The sequence below is a fragment of the Temnothorax longispinosus genome, chromosome 3 (genome assembly GCF_030848805.1).
Source record: "Temnothorax longispinosus isolate EJ_2023e chromosome 3, Tlon_JGU_v1, whole genome shotgun sequence".
In the NCBI taxonomy this organism is placed as follows: Eukaryota; Metazoa; Arthropoda; class Insecta; order Hymenoptera; family Formicidae; genus Temnothorax; species Temnothorax longispinosus.
In genome coordinates, this window is record NC_092360.1 from 2,485,938 (window position 1) to 2,510,502 (window position 24,565).

The 24,565-nt window shown below is 37.4% G+C and overlaps 1 protein-coding gene across 1 annotated transcript in view; it reads left to right on the top strand.

Annotated features, from left to right (window-relative positions):
* The window catches only part of Mesr6 (misexpression suppressor of ras 6), a 618,760-nt gene that overhangs the window by 589,310 nt on the left and 4,885 nt on the right, over positions 1-24,565 (top strand). The gene's annotated exons all lie outside the window — the stretch shown is intronic.

Here is a 24,565-nt window from a genome sequence, read left to right on the forward strand (position 1 = left end):
CCGGAAATTCGTGGTTCTGTTACATAAAAATATGAATTCTGCGAGAAATATTTATTATAATATATTATATTTTCCATATCGAAACGTGTTATCTTAATATACGCTATTTTATAAGATTTATTTTTTGTCGATATTAATTGCAAGCTTCTTTTCTTTTTTTTTCAATGAACAATTATAATATTAGTGTTGTCTCTTTTTCTCTTTCCTTAAAAAGATATCGGTGTTGGAAGGATTGCTCTATCGCGAATTAATACAATATAATACCTGACCGAAAGCTATTAAGTGCATCCATGACCTTGACTCGCGTTTGCATCTCTACCTGCTGCTGTCCGCCGGTCGGCGAGAGATCGATCTCGATCGTTGGGAACGGAAGGAGCCATGTATACGTATGGCTTCCTGTTCTTTTTTTGGAGCCCAAACTGACTCCCAGATCAATTAAGCACAAGGAATTTAGGTTCTACCAAAGGACGTTCTCACGGTTGATCGACGTTTATGCTACATGTACATGTGTGTGTGTGTGAATCTAATTCGTGTATTCATATATGAGATCTCTCTGGACCTACAGATCTGACGCGCGTATAGACGCGCATATAGGTATATAGGCGTCAGTCTCTGCGTTTGACTCCTTTTTAGTAGACGATCTTCCAGACGGTTTGCTACCGTCAGTCCTGAAACATCGTTCTTCGATCGTTCTTCAGGATTCCGGCAGATTGCCTCGTTTACGGCTCATATCACCCTACAAGACACTGTTAATTCTTCCCATCCTCTCACGCGCACTCCACAGCTCTGTGCCTGTCCTTTCTCTTGGACTCTTACCTTTCTTTATATATGTATATATTGGATGTATATAGTATATAAAGACTTTGTCATGCTGTCCGGTGATCACATGATTGACTCCTTTGACCGATGAATCAAACTCGATGTCCATGGAAATTTATCTTTTGGCGTAAGCAATTTTATTCCAAATATTTAGATAGAGTTTATAAATAAAAATAATAACGCACGAAAAATAATGTCCATTATCACAATTGCGATTTACTCAAACTAATTTTTTATATTAATATTATTTACTATTTAATATTATTTTTATTTTTTGAAAAAGAACTTTTGCTTTAGACATTGAAAAATAAATTATTTAAATGATAGATTACTATATCATTCTATATACGTATTATATATGTATATAAATTGTTATCTTTTAATGGAAATTATTATTATTTTTATTTACTGCACTTTTAAAAACTGAAAGAGAATATCTTGTAATCCGAAAATGAAATGTTCTTGATATCAGAAACTCGTAATTTTTATAACATCGTACTTACATATATGGATATTTCCAACAATAATTAAATTATTCTTTTATTTAAAAATCAAGCGAAATTAGCTACAGACAGTATTTCAAAGTTTACCCGTCTCGATCATTAGAGGACAGATTTCTTACCATCGAAAATGCACAAAAGATATAATAGCGAGGAGAGGACAGATGATCGCCTCGATTTAAAATAAAGGCAAACGAATTTGATCGACTTCAATTATTAATACAGGAAATCGTAATGGGGACAGCCTTTTAAGCACTTTCTTTCAACAGATAGAATATAATCGGCCGCTGATATCGAGTCAACCCTCAACAAGGGGCAGCCTAATTAACGTCATTTCGAAAAGAGCGGGTGACTCGTTCGCTCAAAAGTAAACAGCTCGAGCCGGTCCCAATTATCGAAATAGGATATCGAATTAGCAGCAAGATCCGTTATCTAACTGTCAGATCATTATCTGGTAACAGTAGCCAATTAACACACTGTTAATTCAATTGATCGCAATTTTTTCAATGCAGGTCAGGTGCTAATACAAATATCCGAATATATTAGCCAAACCAAAATTTTTATCATTAATATTTTTGGACAGATGACAGCTATAAATATTATAACAAAACATAATTCCGTGTTACAAAAAAAAATAATCTGTCAATATCTAATGCCAAACTGAAATGAGTTATCGATCTGATAAAAAGTAAATTATTTTTTGTCATCCGGTAATAAAAAAATTCCAGAATAATACTTTCAATTGCTGTGATATTGTCGTCGTCGTCGTCGTAGTCTCTCAACGAAATCTGACACTCGCGTTCGCTCCTCGATGACAGATCGGGATATAATTTTGTGTACACGAAAGGGACGAATCTAAAAAGAACTTAGCTTGTGTACACCGTGACTCCTGAGGGACAATTAGGGCAGCCTACGGTACCGCAGGATATCCCACAGTGCCTTCCAGCTAATGTACCCGCGCTGGTCAGATTACATTACCCTACTGTCACGAAGAAAAGTCGATATATTACGTACGTTGAAAATATTAAATAAAGTGGTTAATTACGTACTACAATTTTGGATTGCGATTATATAATTATGCATAATTTCTTTTTATTTTATTACACAAAATCATATTAAAGGCCAATGAAAAAAAAGATAATATTGTTTGTGCGTGTTATGTTTTTTAATTAAAAATTTCATTATTTATAGTTACGTATAAACATTATATAAACTGCTTGAATAGAGTTTTTGCATAGCCTAAATTTAAATAAAGACAAACTTTGCTTGGTAAAATTCTCTCAACATTCAAATACAATTATATTTTTGGAACATAAAGAAAATGAAAGGAAATTAAGAAAAAAAGAGAAATAAGAAATTACAATTATAGCTCTTCTTCTTACATTTACAATCCCTCTTTCTACTATCTGCATATACATATGCATCTTACTATCTGTTGAACCTTGATACCGTCAGAATATATCAAAATATCGGCGGAAAGTCGTACTGCCACCCTCTGATTACAATGTGAGATAGCAACAGAGTTATTAGGCTACATCTCGGTAAGAAAGGGCGGAAAGTATAAAGGAAAATAGAAATGTCAACGGGTTTTACCTTGAAAATGGAGATTGCCATACGACGGCTTGTTAATTATATTCTTGACTGCCAGCTGACGTAATAATATCCTTGCCAAACGAGATTTATTTTCTTCTTCTCTTACGAAGCAACACATTATATATTGTCGATCAATATGATAATTTCGGAAATCTCTTTTTCATCCAGTACTTTTTAAATGGAAGAGATATGCGTTTTTTTCAGCCAGATACTTCTTGCAGTAATCTTTTCTCTGAAAAATATTCCGTCTCGCAGCACGTGAAAATGTGGAGCAGATTTGATTGGATAATCCTGCTCAAGCTTTTATTAAATCTCACAAAAGTGTTGAATATCATATAGGTGTATGTAGGCATACACGAGCGCCGCGGACATAAAATGGATAACTTTATTTCTCTGACATGAAAATTAATTATGCTTCCTTGAAATAACTCCATTTCCGGCCATCTCTTTAAATAAACATTTATTCTCTCAGCAGTATTTCACTTATAAAATAATATGCACAATGTGAATAATATCCTATAAATTTCTTTTTCATTCTCATCTCCAAGGAAATAAGAATTCGTTCTCGATTCGTCCGCATTCGCCCGGACGCCTTTAATTGAGCCAATCGACCACGGATTATCTATATTAAGCCTCGTCTATCGTTTCGCTGCTTACTGCTGATTCTGCTCGCGTAATTTCGCGACTGCCAAATAATTCGATCCCAGATCGTCAGATTTAAGTAGAAGAGGGAAGGAAGCGCAAAATGAATGCAATCGATACGCCTCGTCCCTAGATAATTATTTCCGGATTAAAATAAAATTTCTAATAAAATACTCTTCTTCCTTTTCCCGGATTCACACACAGATATATTTTTTCAGAGACAATAAAATACATAATATCTTTGACATATATAATACGTATAAATTTATAATAGCAATTTTAGTATATAAAGCTTGCATGTACAAACACACACACATTAAAAGCGTATATACATCAAATAAATATAAAAATAGCTTCCACAATATCTATAAAAGGTGTTCTATGATAAATAAATCTTTGTAGTAATTTTTAGTTAACAAAGATTGTTTTAAGTATTGCATACTTTATCGTGACGCTATATGGATCATGTTACAGTAGTGTTTATGTGAATAATGATCCACTATTATACAAAGCCTTAATGTTTATTATATTGCAATTACTTTTAAGCATCTTTAATATAATACAAAAGAAGAAAGATATTGAAAATTTATTGATTAAAAAAAAGAAATGATTGATAGATCTGTAGATCCGCGCGACCACTCATTTCTTCGCGCACCACACTGCAGTGTTAAGAATTATGTCCGCGCAATTTTATTATAGAGATATTAATAATTTTTCATTTATATAACTAATAAAAAGTAGGAAGACTTTGACAAGAAATTAAATTACTGGAGTGTCTTACATTTTGCACAAACACATTTTACTTCAAAATGGAATTTTAATACTTAAGTTGGTCAAGATGAGCGATCAATAAAATTTTATAAAATTTATTTAAAAAAGACATAACGCATAAACATTTCTACTGAACGTCAATTTATTCTACAATTGTCAAAAAATTTCTAATTACAAAGTATGCGAAATATTCAGGGTATCGCGCACATGGCCAATTCAACCAAATGACCGTGTTATTTACATCGTGCTTGAACGTTATACGGCCACAGTAGCCTACGAGCCCCTTAATCCCACAACAATCTTCAGTGGTCCGCCGATAGGTTACGTCGCCGGCAATAAAACCAAGAACACGTTGTGCGGTCCGCCGACGACGATTGGACGATTTACGGACGACCAGTCGAAACCCCGCCGGAGGACGCGGAGGAAGAGAGACTCATCGAAAGAGATCCGCCGCGGTCTTTTAGGACGGTGGCCATTATAGCTCGAAGGCAGGCCGATTCTCGTGGTCGCAGAAGCGTGTTGATGAGCCCAGGAGACGGTTTCGGTTAATCACGCAATTTTCCCGGTTCCTATCAAGCGCTTACCCTTCGTGCAAGGAGGTAGAAAGGGGTCCCAGTGATGGGCAGAGAGAGAGAGAGAGAGAAAGAGAGAGAGAGAGAGAGCCGGTCGGTTAAAGAACGAAGCGATGGCGCAGAATGGCGGTGGGCAATTGCTCGTAACTCGCTAAAACGCCCCCTCCTTCCCCGTCTATATCTATACCTGCCCCAAACCGGAGACCGTCGCGACCAGCAAAACCCCGTTAAACTCGACCGGCGAGAGCCCTCGGCAGAACCTGGCCGACCCTTCATCAGGGCGACGATCTTGCTTCCTTCCTTCCTTCCTTCCTCGATGAAAGGGTTGGCCGCTCTTTAGCCACGGGGATGGACTATCTTGCAAGAAATTAACCCGTTAATATTTAGTACAGCCAGTAGCGATTTCCGTCACGATTTCGGCAGTTTTGTGAAAAGAAAGGGCATACTAAACGAAAGTGATCTTGGTCTTAATAGCAGTTCTCACAGCAGTCCACGCTTTTAATAAAATATCAACGCTATTAAAAGCATTCGTGATACTCGTATAAAGGAACAAATCATTCCATTGCCACTTTCTTTCAATATTTATTTACGAATGTTGTGATACATAAAATTATAAAAATTGACATGTAAGATATAATCTTTTAATTTTTACACGTAATGTTAAAAAACTTAATTTTAAATTTCATTAAAGTAAAGTTAATTAAAATTAAAGATTGTTATTACCGTAAAATTGATCATTTCTTCAATTCTTAATTAATAAACAGGAAAGTTATTAATGTCCTGGCTCCTGGCTTATGCACCCATATTTGTGATTAAGATTCGTAAGTTTTAATATATATTGTATAATAAAAGAGCAAATCACAACCATCGTCGTGTTTCGCCACCGCCTTAATTTTGTCGCGAGCAAGCAAACATGTCGCGAGATATCGAAAAGTCGCGATGCAAAAGCACGATGCTGTACGTGCGTAAAACGAAAAGAGATAAATCAGAAGATGGAAGGAAAGAGAGAGGGAGAGAGGAAAGACGAGAGCGGGATGGAAAACAGGAGGGTTTGGTTGGGTAGTTGGGTACTCGGAAACTCGCGGAGACCCCCTAACGAGCTCTTTTCTTCCCTTCCTATTTATTTCTGTTCCTTATTTAACCAGCCCCAACTAGCCATTCTCCGTCCTCCTTCGTTCCTCGTTTCAGCTTCCTCCGGCGAAACACCAAAAGTCCTCTTTCTTCGATGCAGCAGCAGTGAATCCACCCTCGAGCGGGGACCGAGCTCGAGGACTGCTTGAATAAATGGGAGGAGAGAAAGTATGGAGAAGGTATATACGTTGTAAATATACATGACAGAATGTCAAATATCGTCGCAATTGAACAAAAATCGTAATTCGCGAAATTGTAATAAATAATATTTATTTTAAATGTATTATCTTGCTTCGCTTCTTCTCGTTGGTTCTATTGATGCTTTTATTCTCTCAGTGAATACGAATTATTTTTTTCACAAAATACATGATATGATTTCATATGTATTATATATTTAAATATAATTATATTACGTTTAACTAGAAAGCTTGATACTTGATATTGCATAGAAATTTTGCATTAATATGCCGAATTTATATTTATTTTTTCGATTTCTTCTCCAAGTTCATTTTGGTTCATTTTATGGTAGATTATTTCAAGCAAAATGTATAAACATGATCAGAGATGTAATCATGATAAATATTTGTAGTTAATTTCTGTCGAATTTATCGCGTCGCCACATGATGTTTCAGAGAGTCTTATCTACATTTTTTTTCTCTCGCAACGTTTATTAGAAAAGTAATCGTGAGCCCATATAATAAACATAATCCTATCTCCTTCTTTTTCTCGCGTTAATCCTCGTAGGAACCACCGCGGTCTATTATTAATGATATTCCGCATGCTATTCCTCAACGTAGGTGAAATAAAAAATGGCGTTCTCGCGACTTTGCCACCCCAATGTCCCCGCGAGGGGTGACGCAAGGGGGGGGGGGCAGGGAGGTGCGACGAGGTGAGGCGAGATGGAAGGAACGACGAGGGTGAGACTGCACGAATAAAAATGCCCCGTTCCTGAAGGGTAGGCGGTGGGTGTGGTGGTCGGAATTGGGTAGCGTGTTCCAACGACTTGTGATCTGATCAATAAGCCGGCATAGGGGATTATTTCGCGGCATGACTTTTTTTCGTGTATGTGCGCGTGTTCTACGAGTGTGTACCCGTAAAACCGGGCTATAAGTCTGCATTAGTGATATATGCGGGAGATTCTTCGTATTGAAAAACAACAACAGTCGCAAATAATAGCTGAACAAACCAGCAGCATTTGATAACAATGTCATTGCAATAAATAATATACACGTAATAATAGTGCGTAAAAATATTACTAACCATATAAGAAAGAAAGAGAAATATATTTTTATATATTGTAAAATACGTTCTATTTATATCTATAGGAGGGATAAAAAATATTATAATTATAGTGTTATTATATAGTTTATAGTTTATAAGAAAATCACACATCACAATAGATAACGTTGTAATCTAATATGAAATTAAGAGCGATTGCCCATTTTTAAAATATTCATCGAATACTCGTGTAAAATGTAAATATCTCTCTCTTTCTGATCTTCTCGCTCAATAATGGAACGACTCATCCATTTGGAGGTGAGAAGCCCCAATATCAATCCGACGCCCTGGCGGAGGTGGGAAGAGCGCTCCGGCGCGTTTCAATCGCCGGCGATGTGACTGAAAGAGGGCCCTCGTTTTGCATACGCGTGCAATCTCGGCATCTTTTTTTTTCGGGGAGAGAGGACCTCGCGCGCGCCGAGAAAATGAGACAACGACGAGCCGTGCGCACGCTTACGAAATCCCTCAGAACGTGAGGCACTCCAAATCTCTCTCGGTCTTGGTTTGTTGGAGATTCGTCGCTTGTGAACCATCCTGCTGCCCCCCCCCTCCACCCCCGCATCCTCAACCGTTCCCCCTTCAACTTCCGGTCCATCCTCCTCATCGGTTAGACAAGGAATGACGAACGTCGGGAACGGTCCGGATGGAGGGAGGGAGCCGGCGAGCATTATGGGAATTGGATTTAAAAGCACTACACTTCGGCGATGCCGCGAAACGAAAACATTTATCATCCGCGAGCGCGCCAGATTGTTTGTGTCTCCAGCTTCCGCGCGAATTGCTTCAGCCGTCGCCCGCCTGCGAAAATAAACCGAGATCTGGCGAATATTACGGCGATGGGAATTTTCTTATCGTCCCGACGCGCGTTAGCGTTCGGTCATCAGAATTCCCGTCATTGATCCTATCATCATTGCGATCTCGTTCGAGTATATTTTCTTGAAGAGACGCTTTTCCTACACTTTTATGGAATTTGGCAGTAAATAATTTGTAAAGTAAAGAATCAGCATGTAATTAAGATTTGACGACAATTTTCTTTTTGCACAGACGTATTTGTACAGATTCGTAAAGATTCGTAAGAAATTTAAAAAAAAATAGAAAATTTATATATTTACTGATCAATACTTTAATATCTTGTTATTAAAAGTAAATATATAACCCAATTAGTATATGCAGAAAATATTTAATGTTTATTTTAAAATACTATATCCCCTATCAAAATTTAATTTAAACAACACTAAAATGCGTAATTATGTGTATGCTGTAGTCGGATATTCAACAGCAATATGATAAATATAAAAAAAAAGACAAAACCGCAAAAATGAGAATATAAAGAAAGATAAAACTGCCGGTTTCTTGGAGAGAAGCAGAAGAAAGAGTAGCACGCCGATAATTTAGCAAAAGAAAATATCGTATTGTACCTTGCGCGGGGTCATTATTATATCCAAGCTGGCATTACCCATCAAGATGAGAACGGCGAGAAGAGCCGACTGATATAGAAAGAAGAAAGGGAAGGAGAGAGAGGAATGAAAAAAAGAGCGTTCTTTGTGCGATGGACAATAATCGTGAGAAAACAAGCCTGTCGACTGTGACTCGTTTCACGTTTCGTTGATCATTCTTCGCGACTCCTCGCTCCTCTGGCCCCTGATTTCACTCTCGAGCTATCTCGACTCGAACGGATATACCTTATGAAAAATAATAGCGTTAAAAAAAGTGACGCATTCGGGATTTATAAATATAACGCGACTTAATTTAGCATGAAATTTTGTAAAATATTTCAACCGTTTCTATTAAATACTTCATGCATATTTTTTTATTCTTATCTTCTTTATTATTTCTGTAATTGGATAAACCATAGAAAGCCTATACACAGCAGTATATTTATGCCTTTTGTAGCAATAAAATATACAAATAATTCAAGCAATTATAAAACGAAGAATACACTTCTTTTCATTCGCGTTTGACGATTCTTATGGGAAGAGCTCGCGAAAGCTTCGAATAAAATTGATCTCGCCGCAGGTGTTTCGTATATTACAAGCGTGCACTAATACACGTGGCAGCACGTACATTGCGCATGGAATATTAATGCGAAACCGCAAAGGGATTACGGAGACGAACGAGAGAGGATGGCATCGAAATAAATGTTACGGCAGGGTGGAGCGTTCTTATACCATCGTTATATTAAAATATAGCAATAAGTAAGGTTCACTCGGCCTCCTCCGACTGCCTTCACCGACGTCAGTTCGCCACCCATAATGCTCGCTACCCTCGCCCTCGTAAATCTCCAGTGAGTGAAAAACGCCCGCTATGTTGCGTACATGCCACGAAAAAATTACATATCTAGAAAACACGTCAAGTACATTTTAAAATATGCCGGTATTATATTATTTTGCAGATAGCAATTTGCGGATATAATGTGATTATAAACTTATAATTTATAAATTTTTACATCAACTAGATTACATGATATTCTATAATTCTGTAATAATTAATGCAAAAATCATTTTAAATTGTTATAAACTGCCTAAAATACTTATTCCATTGTTTATTATTATTAAGTAATCTTTCGAATTGCTTCTCATGTATATACTCGTCATTGATTGGTACACAGAGGTATAAGAATTCGGAGGAGGTTACGGAGAAAATCGGGACGGTTGAATACTACGAGGAAACCTGTTATCTGAGGTCAGGGACTATAATTACTTGATTACGTAATTGCCTTCCCACCCCCGACAGCAACCCTCCCACGGTCCGTCGTGGTCGACAAACCCTCGCTGATTCATCCCTAACCGCGTGATCCTAACAATCTTCTCGAAAGTAAAAATCGTCTTCCCTTTAATATTAAATTAGTATTCTGAGGAAACTTTTATATTTTTATGGTTCTAATTTTATTTTATTTCCCGTCCTATATTCTCTGTTATATATTCTTTTTTAAAAATAAATATGTAATTAAATAGTGTATATCTCTCAATAGTGTTTTCTTGAAAACTACGCTTTGTAAAATTGGTATAGATTTATACTTAATCTTATTAATAACACCAAGAGAAAAAATAAGTACTTGTAACATTTCTTCCAAATTGACAAAGCAATATGTTTAAAAATGTTTTTAACCACGTACAAAAACTTATAAAGCTTAACAATTTTCTTTATGAAGCAAATGACTTAATATCTATTTATTAACTTTATTTTAGTTAATTGTATTTTTCAGTCTATATATTCGAATTTACCAAGAATAATTCCAACAGATTTCTGGATTTCTTATGAAAATCGATATGCATTTATAAGAAATATGTATTTGTTAATTTTATTGTTGTTATTTATAACTGAAGAATTAAGTTAATTTTAGTTTTGAGAAATCAAAACAATTTTATTATTTTTTAAATTTGCGTTTTAATTTGCAATATTTATGTAATAATAACTTAATAATTTCTGATAACAATATTTTTCTAATCACAGTTTATTATTTGAAAATTTTTATAAATTAATAAATACAATATATATCTACAAACATATTTTTTATTTCAATAACGATTGATAATAAAATTTGCAATTTAGGGAGACAAATCAGAAGAAAACGATCTTAGAATTATTTAACGTATATAGCTGCCGATAGCCACGTAAGCGGCTGTATTTATGCATAACCAAGTTTCTATGAGATTTGTCGTAACGCCGTAGGAGCCGTAGAGGGTGGGCGACAGTCGGCACGAGGATACCATGGTGGTGTGTTGCTCTATCTGACGACGCTCATGGAGCTCGTTAGCGTTGCCCGTAGCAACACCCTTACTTCACCCGACCCGTACTCCCGACCACCAAGCCACCCCTCGCCTTACAAGAGGCGGAATGGGGTAGGGATGAAAGAAGAAAAAAATATCATGTCGGGCGCATGCGTTGTCCGTTCGCCGTTCGCCATCGCGTCATGTGTGCGCGATTCGCGACGAGGGTGAGGACGCACGGGGGGGAGGGGGGGTGGCAGAGCACAAAGAAAAATTCGGGGGTGTCTGGAGCCGGCAGGAGAGAAAGAGAGAAACAGAGCGAAAAAAACCGCGCAGGGGTTGAAAGAGGTCTGTATGGCTGTTTAACGAGACGCTTTGAACCGCGCTGCTCTCGCTTACCGAGATTTAAGAATATGTATGTCGCCGAATTGCGCACATTTTGATAAATTAATTACAAATTCTGCGAACTTTCTCTCTGTTTCCTCCTCTCCTCTCTCCCTCCGAAGTAATTTTTCAGGAACTTTAATAAGTTTACGGCCTACATATTTTTAAAAAACTTAAAAAAATGTTTGTATATAAGTGAGCTAAAAAAAATTTTCCTAGTTTCCGGTGTTTTACTCCAAGTTATAATAAAGTTTATACAATTGATATATATTAGCTTGAAACTTGTTTATTACAGGCAAAACTACACACATAACTGGATTCTTATTAGTTTATGAATGAAAATTATTAGAGAATATAATACAAAATTAAGTATAGAATAACATAATAAAAAATATTGACAACAGGTCCTGTTGTCAATATTTATAGCTGATGAGTCACTATCGGATTTAATCAAGGCAACTATATATTTTCTTACAAAGAAAATATATATTTATAAAGATAGTTTTGTATTTAATAACTAAATTATAAAAATTAACTAAAAAATCTATTTAAAAAAATAAATTATAGTTATTAAATAAAAAACTCTGATAAACTACTGCACAAAATTATTTGCGCTTTGAGTTTTTTTTTAATGACTGTGAACTTATTATAAATATATGTATAAATTATGATTCTTTCATCTATGAAAATAAAAAAAAATTACTTTTTAATAGAATTAAACAGTTTATTTGGTTCTGAAAGTTAATTTTAATTTGAAAAGAAGTAAATCTCCATTTGGTCTTTAATTAAAATAAAGCTCGCGCAGTAAAGTATGAATAAACTTTAGTATCTCTTTTTCTCTCTCGCTACGAGTAAGTTTTTAATCGGCGCTCTGTGTACATTAAAAACATTGTCGCATATCATTTTACCACGTGTCTCCCAGCGACGTTGCATTGAAACCGAACCGAAATTAAACTTCAAACGGAGAATGCGAGCGTGTGTGCGACGTCGTGAGAGGAAATATTCCGCCGTGTGCCTAAATTAAATTTTGGCGGCGTCGTATCATCGGGAACGCTTCGTCGAAGCGAAGCAAGTATTTCAACACGATATACATCGCCGTACGTCAATTTCGTACGGCGCGGTGGCCCGACAGCGATCCGTACGTTGCGGCGACAACGGTAGAGGAGCAAGGGGGCCCGGACATTGGGAATTAATAACAAAATAATTCTTTATTGTGCTCAAAGATGGACCGGTGATATTAATAATGGCGCTTGTTACTCCTATACCATGGGGATTTCATTAAAAAGCGCGCAGATCTTGGAGAGAAAGAGAAAGAATGGGCGGGGGTTGCGTGAGGGGGCGGATGCGACTCGGCGAGGAAAAGAGAAAGTGACAGGAGAAAGGTGGAAAGGAGAGGCGGAGGGAGTGAAAGCAGAGGAGGACGAGAGAAGAGCTGCGTAAGCCCAGGCCAGATCCGCTTAGGGGATGTAATTAAAATCGGAAAAATGTGTTTAATGAATATTCATTTGTGCCTCGATCTGCGATATTAAACGGGCTTGGCTCGCTTCGCATATTGCCATACTGCCCCTCCACCGGCGGCACGCGGCCGATTAAAGAGAGGTGACGAGGAGGACAAGTGAGAGAAAGAGAGAGAGAGGGGGGGCGAAGGGGGACAATAGACATAGCTGTGTACGGCGATCGCGGCGATCGGGAACCGGGCGAACCGGTGTTGCGTGCCTCGCTTTAATTTTATTTCGCCTCTTTTTCACGACAATATTTCTCCGCATCGGTTTAGAATCTATCGGGTGGCCGGGGAAATATGGCGTGCGGCCGGATGCGTCGCGGCGCGATAAAAATTCGCGGGGCTTGAAAAATGACCCGCGCCAGCCGCCACGTCGGAAGATCGAAACCGCAACGGAGCTACTCCCGGTACATTTATCGGCGAAATTGTAGCGGAGTTATTGGCGCGATTACGAAAATGGTCCGTGGGTTTGCCTTTGTCGGTTTCGAGATAACTCCCGTGACGAGATAAGGTAATGAAAGGCTACTTTATATACCTGCACACACACACAATTCACGTTACATGTAACAAAAAGATTGGAAACATTCGGTACATATAATAAGAGCTAAGTTGTATTTAAAAGTTAAAAAAATTAAGATTTACGAATTATAAATATTTTCTTATAAAGAAAAGAGGGTCATATAAATTATAACGCTAGTAACAAATTGATTGTAATTCGCGACATCAAATACAGTTTCCCTTATTATTTCGTTTAACAACTTGATTATCTGTGCAATATTAAAAAAGAAGTTATGCGAATTAATGTTATTACGTACCGTATAGTTTACGGCAAATTAAAAAATTTCAAACCGACACTGGAGAATCATCCTTACATATATTCCGATCGCCTCGGCATCATCGAAACTCTCCGGAACGGTATTCCAGACTCTTCTTGGATTCCGGCCATATCCTCGATTTTTCTCGCGACAACGAGGTCATGCGAAAGCACCTCACGTAGAAAATCCACTACTCGCTCGCCTTCACGTGCCACCATCGCCGACTGCTACCCGCGCCCGCGCCACCGTCCAGCCTCTGTCTCTCTTCTATACCCTTTTTTCTCGCGACGTTTCATTTCCAGCGGGGGTGCACGATTTCGGGCGCATAAATCGCCACGAGCCAGGAACAGAAAACACCCGCCTTCTTCCACCTTCCTTCTTGTTCCTCTTCCTTCTCCTGGCTCTTCGTCTTCTTCGAGGGTCGCATTCGTTTTCCCCGCCTCCCCGCCCCCGCGCCCCATCCCCTGTGTCCCGCTTTTCTCGCCTAGAGGGTACTAGAGCCGGAGGTGGATGAAAGTTTCGAACGAATTTGCATGTCGCTCTCCTAACGATTTCCTCCTTCGAGAAGAAAACTCGGGCTTCATCTCGTTTATCGATAAAAGAAATGACGTTGAATAACATCTCCTCTTCGTTACCGTGCGAGATACTTTCAATAATGCCCATTGCAGATTTGTAACGCGATGGATTATTCCCGTTAAATTTTAAATTCTACTATTTGTATTTTGTAAATGTTGGCAAAACTCATCACTTTGGTCAGGATAAAACTTTAAATAACATGTTGCTTCATTGATCTATCGGGACTTTGATTATTTTACAAACCTATTGTTAAATTAATCGTAATGTGTCGCTCAAATTTTTACTCTAATTTTCCAAATAAAAGTTTCAAGAACGTTAATGGAACAAGTACATATTCATAAACCCTGGTCCAGTTTTTTTGAAAGTATTATGAAGCAAACGGAAAAACTTTTACACACTTTTCTGTTATCACTGATATTCATACAAAATTAAAAACCAATCCTATCTGTTCTATTCAATATCTTTATTGCAACCCGAGGATTATTATGTCATACATTATTAAAGTTATTAATTTTTTGCAATGCGCATTCTCTTTCTGTATTTATGTAATTCTTTTACGTAAATCCTTTCAATCAATTCTATTCATTATCTCATCTTGTAGCAGACAATTTCCTAAGAGCAGCGCTTCGATTCCAACAAGGAATCGCATCCACGGCAAAAAATTCCCCGTATCTCGTTGACACGAGTCACCGGGACCTCCGCGTGGAGAGATACCATTTTGCCCTTCTTTTTTCCCCCCCTTTCCACCGTTGTTCCACCCGCGCTGGCGCGTCCTCTACTCCGTAGATCCCCTCTAGATGCGTTTATCTTCCATACCCTATTGATCCGTAAGTGATGGTGCTCCGGAAGGTGGAGGGTGCCGGTGACGGGGGTGGGTGTGGATCGGTCCCGGGGACAGGGAAGGGGCGGAAGGTGGTTTTCGCACAAGGGGGGAAACAGGGAGATCGAACTCTCGCGCGCGGATCGCACGATTAGGTCGTCGAGTAGCGAAAGAGGGAAAAAGACGGGGAGAAAAAGAAGACGAGGATGCCCTGAAAACCGAGCTCGCGGAATGAAATAATAATATTAAGATGGATAGAGCGAGGCCCCCAAGTTCTTCGGTACACGGCGACGAAGGGGGAAAGATGTGGCGGGGGAGGAGGACAGGAAGAGGGGAAGGGGGAGGGGTAATATGGACCGGCGGCGGCTGACAGTGACGCAAGAAGCTTTTTCATCATTTCCAAACCATCCTAACTTCGCCCTCGGAATAGCTCAAGGCGAATCCATACGCGGTATTACCCTCGTCTCGCTCTTCCGCCCCGCGATATCCTCGTAGGGGGATCTTCTTCTTCTTCTTCTTTCCGTATCCAGGTGGATACGCCGTACGCCACAAGTCTGTATAGGTATATCGCTCGATATCCAATGTGAACGAAATTTTCAGTAAAATAATTTTACGAAAAGATATAACACAGAAGTAATTTTTTTAAATATTAAAGCAAAAAAATATGTTTGTATAAATTTAAAAAATATGTATAATTTGTCAAATATGAATAGGAAATTGTGTAACTACTACAATATTGTTTACAATATTTTTTTAGTTATTACAATTTTGTTTTGCATCAAAAATTGTTGGTTTTAAAATTTTTTCTAATTAAATTTTACGAGCGTAAATAAAATGTGATGCTGTTATCATTTTAACTCGTTTCAAGAAAAAATATTGTATTTTTGATCGTATACGTTTAATGTAAATTGAATTTATATAACATTTTAAAATAATAGTAGATATATTTTTATATTTATCTTTGTATTTTGTATTTTTAATTGTGCTAATTTGCGTGAAACAATCGTCCATTTTGGAGAATCTAATTACCCCTCCCGCTTTTCCTCCCACGATTATTACTTCTATATCTGGGATAGTGCAACTACCGGTATAATAGCATTCATTTATAACATTAATAACTGACAAGCCGGATATGAAACATAATATACTATAGCATATTAAGGTCTAAATTAATATGGGCTAAAATAATACGGGCTTAATTCACATGCTAATATCTATGCATTTAAATAAGCTATTGCACTAACAAATGTACTATGCAATAACATATGTATCATTAGCGTATACACAATGAAACAATTAGTAATTGACAATCTATACTAAAAAAGATATCTCCTAAAAGATATGTCCTTAAAAAGATATCTCTACACAATTATATACAGCTAATTTTTATTCTAATCTAGTAGCTGTATAGAAATTTTCGCGTAAAGTATCACTCTGTAAGATATATTGAATTTTACACTTTTATCAATCTAATAATAATTTTCACACGTAGCACAGCCTAATCTTGATGGTTCCCGCACTTCAACACCTCGTGATTTCCCTGTTGCCCGCTATTTACCGGGAAATACCGCGCGTAACAGTTATCGTGTAACTTGCGAATTAATAGCACGAGAACAGAAGGAGAGAAGGAGCGGAAACGGTTCGAACACGCGTGCCAAACTGAAAGTATACGAGCAGGTTCGAAAGCGTGAGGCCCCCACTGGTCCGCTTTCCTCCCCTTCGCTGCCTCCTTCTCGGGGCCCGGATTCATGCCCAGTTTTTATCGCGACGCTTTGTTCTAGTCCCGCGGCGCGACCCCTTACGCATACATCACATCACAATGTGTCGTTTTTTCTTGTCCCGGGGCCGACTCGCGTAATGGGCCCCTTGTGCGACCACCGTCGGGGGACACGTCGTCTTCAGGACCGTGAGCACAGAGTAGATGATAATGTTTCAAAATTTCTCACCTAATTTTATGCGACAATGCATGTTGCTGTTATTTGTAATATTTATTATGCGATATAGTATTATTATTAAAATGTGTAATTATTTTTATAAAATTCATAAAATTTGAAGAGGCCAAAAATATTGAAAATACACATCAATATAAAACAATATTAATTATTATATTATTTTTTTTCTCCTTATGGTTATGATTGCAACTCTTAATATTGATACAACAATAGTAATAATTTCACTAACAAACAATTACGAAATATACCAGATATAATAATTTTCACATTTTAATACACTTTTTGTGTCAATTTTCAAGTAAATGTCAAGTAACGGAAAATTCGATAAAAATATAAAATAAGAATATATAATAAAATTCGAAAGCAGGATACAGAGGACCCGATGTTGCTCAGTTACGGTTCTGGCTCGCTTGTTATTTCATTTGCATACTTACTCGCGGCCGTGCCCGAGAATTCAAACCGTATACTACGTTTACGAAAGCGGAAGATGAGACCTATCGAGCGACAATGTCTAGATCCCTCCGGCCTCCTTATTTCTTTTTTTGTGACACGTATGCGCATACGCGCGAGAATTCTTTCCCGACATACGGGCCCGATAATTCGTGCGAGGTCACGTCGCCACCGGGTCGACAACCGCGAAAAGACATAAAACCTTCCCGATCTCCGTGATCCGCGCGCGGGACCCAGCGTGCACGACCTTAATTCTCTTTATGGCTCTTTAATAAGAGCCAAAGATGAGTAATTGCACGTCGTGTATTTGCGTACCTTTGCTCGCCTTAGGAAAAGGGGGAACGGTGAGATATTTAACATATTAAAAAGCAGCCACCCGCCGAGCATCGAATGACTGCGAAGCTGTTCTCAGCTGGAGCAAACTTGAAAATCGTGATTTAAAACACGAGGAGGAAATGTTGAATCGAACGATTTGCTGGGACACATTTTACATCTTTATTCATAAAAAATATTTAATGATGCTTATAAGATCTGAAATATGAATGAGGAAAATAAACTTGTTCTTTTTTATTACCGTTTTGTTTGACGGACAAAAATTACGATTCGTGAAACTGAACTGCGCAGCATGAAAGATCCAGGCAGCGAGCAAGATCGAATATAAATATCCGGCCAGGACGTCGGAGACAAAATACCGTTTCCACCGTATCGCGAAAGAAAATAGACGAAAGGAGGGCGGAGAACTTCCTCCGCCCCTTCCGTCCCGCCAAGTCACGGCCACCGCGGAGCACAAGGATAATTGCATTAATTTATTCCCGATCCGCCACAGAAATTCTAGATCCTTCGGGCTAATTACGTTATTAAAGGACTCGGCTCCCATACCATCCCGTAGGATTACGGTTCCCGATAAAATTCCTCGAGGAGCAAAACGCCCGATCTCCTGCCGCGCACCATCGCTCCTTGACACTATTAAATTGCGATTTGCACCGACGAATCACGGCCGGTAGAGGTAGGTTCGTGCCGATGGTAAGTAATATTCAAGAGTTTTTTAAAACTGTTATTACGGCCGGCTTCTGTCTGGCTCTCGAATCATAATCGACCGCGCACAGAGCGACAAAGGGAAAGTTCGTTAAGCCGTTCGCTCCTCCAGAAACCGCTGATTGTACGCAATTACGAAGCGAATCGCTGATCGAAGAGCCTATGCCGTTGCGCTAATTGTTAATTTGGCGACGAGGACCTCCTATCTACTTCATACTCCGATAGATCAATTAAAACTTTTGTCTATTTAGTCGTCCCGTAGAGGATGATGTCGAAAAAAGCTTGATAATTTTCCGAATTTGTTAAGTGATTCAATGTAAAGAAAAGATGGATATATATATGTATTAATTTTATTTTAAATATATTTCAGAGTTACTTTTTTGCAAAATCTTCTTGATCTTTAACATTAAATATTTTTATCTGCAGATAAAGAGCAGCTATTTTACAAATTAAAAATATTTTAATATTTTTTCGTTAAAAAATTTTATCAAATTACTCTCGTAAAAAATGCCCTTTTCTTTATATTAAAAGAAAAGATTGTTCAAGTAATGACTAAAAGAAGAAAAAGTATGTGCTATAGGTATTATTAAAAAATCATGTATAATGTGTATGAAATAACGTAAAGAGGAAAAAAACGCGTAAAAATATTTGTTCATAATTCTAGCAGTGTTAACAAAGACGTAGATAAGTAATAAACATCTCTATTAACGAAAATGAATTAATTAGACAGCGTGAGATCTTTCACTTCCTGTTCCGGTCGTCGTCGCAAGTTTCTTTTAAGACAGCTGATCCTGATACAGTAGCAGGGTCGAATTTGCATAAGGCCCCATAGAGAGAGAGAAGCTAACTTGATTATTTCACCTTCCAGAGAGCAACGTCGCTCCCCTTGCCCGAGTAATGCGCAAGCTTTATAATTAGAAGGGGCTGTTTTCATGTAAAATATGTAATGGTAGCTGAAATATATGTCTCACGAATGTATCAGCCGACGTATCATGTTCCTTCGGCATGTAATTCTCAACAGATACAATCCATAATTGCGCTCTTTGTGTCTCCGTGACGACAAAATAATTCAAAGTATTTTTTAACGTAAATATTTTTTAAATAAAAAAGTTTCCTTTTATTTGAAGCTTTGACCTTTTAATAATATTCTTTTTTTAGCAATATGACAAATTATTATATTAAATTATTATATTAAATGGATATTTACTACAATTTATAATTAATTGCAAACAAATATTAAATAATTTTTCTCAATCATAATAACGGTTTTTCTTGTTACTTGTTTCTATACGGAATAGTGATTATTTTTAACCGATTAGAAATTCATGAAGAATTAAATGAAAATAAAAGAAGTAGGTACGCAAAAAAGATGATGAGAAAAAAGGGCGTAACCTGGGAAGAAGAACAGGATAGAGAGGGATTGCATCAGAACGGAACGGGCCACCGGAATTTCTAATGAAGTGTGTGAACTTCGACCCGGTTTCGTAACCTAATTAAATCCGGAACACGTATGCAAATTTTCGCGCAGCGTGACGGCGCGGCGTCGCGCTGAAACCGACCCCCATCGTCTTATTCCCTTTCTTTCCTTTTCCGATGTCGCGCTGCCCCAATGTGTAGCAACACCGCTGCTTTTGGCTTCGCACGCACTCGCAATTGTGACCGAGTTCGGCCGTTAATTAATTAGAAGTCTCCATGGAGAAGGGTTCAGCTGGAATACCGTTACAAGACCAGGACGTTCGGGCAAACGAGTCAATAATTCACGAAGGAATTAAAGCTCTATATATAGCGCAATCCTTTAGACCTACCAGATGCCATGATCTCTTGACAGGAATTGTTGTTTAAAGTCGGTTAAATATTTATATTGACTTAATAAATATATTTATATAGAGATTTACCCCAAGTTTAAATATGAAGAAAAGAAAAATATGTTGGAAACTTATTATTATAACATTATAAAAATCCGTAAAATGAAAAATGAATCATAGAAATTAATATATAACATTTTCTTTCTTATTTTTATTATATTCTTTTTACTCTAAATGTAACGAAATGAGGAACGTCTTATCTTTCATGAAACTTTATAAATAAGTCGAGTTCTCCAAAATTTGTCAGCAGTTATGCAAAACATATTAAAGTGATTTCCTTAATTTAATAGCTTAATAACGTAAAAAAAAGATCTCCTCTTTTGTTCCCGAGGTACTATCTATCTATCAGGAAATATTGTCTGTCGAGATTAATACATTTTGGAGTGAATCTCATGCAAGACAAATCGTAGTAACAAAAAAGATCGACCTGTGCTTGACACGATGTCAATGGTCTTTTCAACTTCTGCCGCGACACATCGGTGGCAACAGTGCAACCTGCCTGTCCCACAATGCAGCTGAATGCACCCAATATCGACAATACATCCGAACCGTTCGATGGGGATGAATATCTATTGATTGGTGGCATGGGGCGGCCCCTTAGGATCGTTTCTCGATATAGATGTGTACCTGCTACACGGCCCCAAACACGTCCCGCTCTACCTGCGAGTACGCGCCAAATTATCGTGTACCGAATGGCACGTGTCACCTGACAGGTATCCGCCTGACATCAACAGAGTGATGGGAGCTTCCAATATCAGTAATGGGTGCTACTTAACTAGACCAGCAGTTTGAATAGCTCTCCAAACGCCGATCTAAGAATCTTCATTACTGTCTATTTATAATTATTGCGTTATATCTTAACTCAATTGTAATATTATTTATTATATTAATAATGTATACAAAATGCACTAGACAGAAGTGTCAAAATAATTTATAATACACACATGTCTTTTATCTAATTAATTGAGTATATAATAATCTAGGGTGTCATTCTGTAAAGTACAATAAATACATTAAAATACGCATAACTAAATTAACATAATTTAATAAATGGTAATTACATCGTCTAATTACCTTCAATTGAATAAAAATTAAAAATATTACACTATTTTACTTTAGTTTTACACTTACATGTTTAACTAGAGATTGTTTATAATTATTACTCGAGATAAAGGTACTGATTAATATAAAATATTTACACTAGTCGATATTTTGGTAACTTATAATATAATCGAGATATTATTCACATGTTATTTGGCCGAAAGGAAAAATTCAGTTACTGATACATAATATATAACTAAAAACACAGTGTTCGCTTCATTATCATCTCAGAGCATATGGTAATAGATAACGGAAATTTTGGGTCACGCATAATAAACGTTTACCTTCGATCATACGCGTGAACGCAGCTGGGTCCATATCCATTATAGATCGGTAACTCGATATCGATGCATTTTCCTAACGCTCGGCAAACATTCGTGTAAAACAAGTTCGGTTGGATCAGGCTAGAGGAAAGGTCGAGCACGAAGAAGACGATACCTTTACTATGTAAGATCGTTGGGTAATAACCCCCTCTCCTTCATGCAACTAACGTTTAACTTCTTTAGAATTTTTCTGTCAAAAATTTATCGTAAAATCTATATAAATAACATATACAAAAGTAATTGCACGAATTATTAATAACTCATTCAAATAATAATCCCGAAATTATTGTTATATATACTTGTACGAAAAAAATGTATTCATTATACAAAATTAAAAATATTAATTTTACCTCAACTAGAAAGAATGGCATGTGCTAAATTTATGGAAACCATTTTTATTTTGAAAAGTGGTGTTTTAGAAATGTTTACTGTTCTTATTTTATCAACATAAATATATTCTACAATCAAGTAAGATTAAAATATATAAACAAACTTATTATTATGACAGTATAAAGATCCGTAAGACTAAAAATGAATTATAGAGATTAATACATTTTCAATTATAAAGATTAATATATTTTCAATTCCTCCATTATGCTTATCACACACAATGTCGGTGATCACCTGGTAATCCGGGAAAGTTAAAACAAACATTAAAAGCATTCGTAAATAATGCGTGTGCATGTTAAATTCTGGCTATGCGCTCTTCGCGACTCGCTCTAATGAAACCTTAAAACCGCGTATCGAATGTCGGTCGCCTTAGGGAGATCCCGGGATGGATCGCGAATGCAGAAAAGGACGAAGGCCCCTCGCATCCGGATACGTTCCTGTCCTGTCGCTCGTACGTCAACCCTCGTTGTTTTTTTGCCGCGCTCTTAATAATTGATCATCTGATTACGATACATTATACCCTCCCTATCCCTCCCCACCCTCCCCCCCTTCGTTCCTGCTTGGGAGCGTACTGTCGGAGGGCATTATTCCCTGCACCGAGAGAAGTGGCATCGGGACAGATAGAGAGAAGGAGAGAGAGAAAGAGAGAGAGAGAGAGAGAGAGAGACGGCGAGAGGCAGCAGGCGCGAGAGAGGGAAACTTTTTCTTTCCGCCGCGCCCGGCGACGGACGGCCATTTGCATATAGGCCCCCTTATCGACAAACACACCGGGGGCGCCCTTCGTAATGAGGGCCCCCGCCCTTCGTTCAACGTCCCTCTTTCCTTTATTTTTTCAACGTGGACCGCCATTGTCCGTTAACTCATTCGTCGGGACAGCGTGGACCAGTAGTATCTCCGCTTCCTTCCTCGTTATTTCGGTCTCTCTTCTCCTCTCGAGCTCCTTCTCTCGCTCGCGCTCATTGTACGAGGACGCAGTAGCTTGTGTTACAAAAAAAAGGAGAGACAGAGATAAAGGGTGAGAGGAGTGGAAAATAACAAAACCGGTCGGTCACACGTCGAAAAATATGAATCGTACAGATAGAGGCGGATGCGTTGGTGCTAGTCTCTCGTGACATCTGCTTCCTGGAATAAGTGCAAAAAAAAAAGATCCAAAGAGATCTCGCGATCGTTTTTGCCGCCGTATATAATTGTAGCCGTGACAGCATGCGGATAATACCCTACCGCTCGATATCGTTACCGTCAGTAATATAAAGGATGAAAAAGAAAATATTTCATACACGTAACAAATCATGATCCCCCACATCTGACTTCCTGATTTTTTTTCCAGTTCTTATTTTAGCAAGATCTTGAGAATAAAATACACAATAGCAATACGTAAAAATCCGATGTTTTACAATGAACGACATACTGTCACAGATAATATTGAAAAATATCTCAGGGGGTTAAAATTTTTAATGGGTTTGATGTTGGCATTCTTTCCCTAAAAGAATGTCAAAAGTGATCATTTGTCACAATCTTTTAGTATCAGCACACATTAAAATTTTAAAAATATATATCTTAAAATAAATATCTATTAAAATGAGATATACTTGGAATCAGACTTTTGTTATCTATTCTTATATTACTGCCGTAAATTTATGCACAAAAATTCTTTTATTTTTAATATAATATATTTTTGTAATTAGACTTCTCTGAAAATTTGAGAAAAAAACAGGTCAAGAAACTAGATCAATGAAAAGACTAATTGCAAGCTAGTTTAAGATAAAAATTTGTTATTAGAGTTTACTGCATATTTATAAATGGTTTATTAATTTGATTGTGGTATTTATTTATTTTTTAGTCTTGCCTGCTGCTAAGGATGTTAATTGTTTCTTAAAATTAACAATACCATTAGCAAGTCGATTTTGCAATTAGTACGTTTTCGTCGTCATATTATACTAGCAAAAGTCTTTCCGTGTAATGCACCTGGCATCTAACAAAGATCGGAATTCCACAATTATCTGTAATTTCCTAAATTGCGGGCATTAAATTTGAATTACGCGAAGAGAATCAGAGGGATGTAAACCTAGTGATTTCTCGAATCTTGAGGTTCTTAATGGATCGCGCGCTAACGATGCGGTCTCGCTTTTCAAGATTGAATGTTCACGAAACACGCGTCGTTAAAACATATTCTTGTAACGAGTATAATAACTCATCTATAATTATACCTATCAACGATACCTAAACATCATCGATCATGTCTCATTCTGTTCGAGTTTTTTTTTTTACGAAACGTTTTAATTGCTAAAACAATATTCGTGTAACAGTAAAATGAATAATATACCTAACTCAATTTATTAT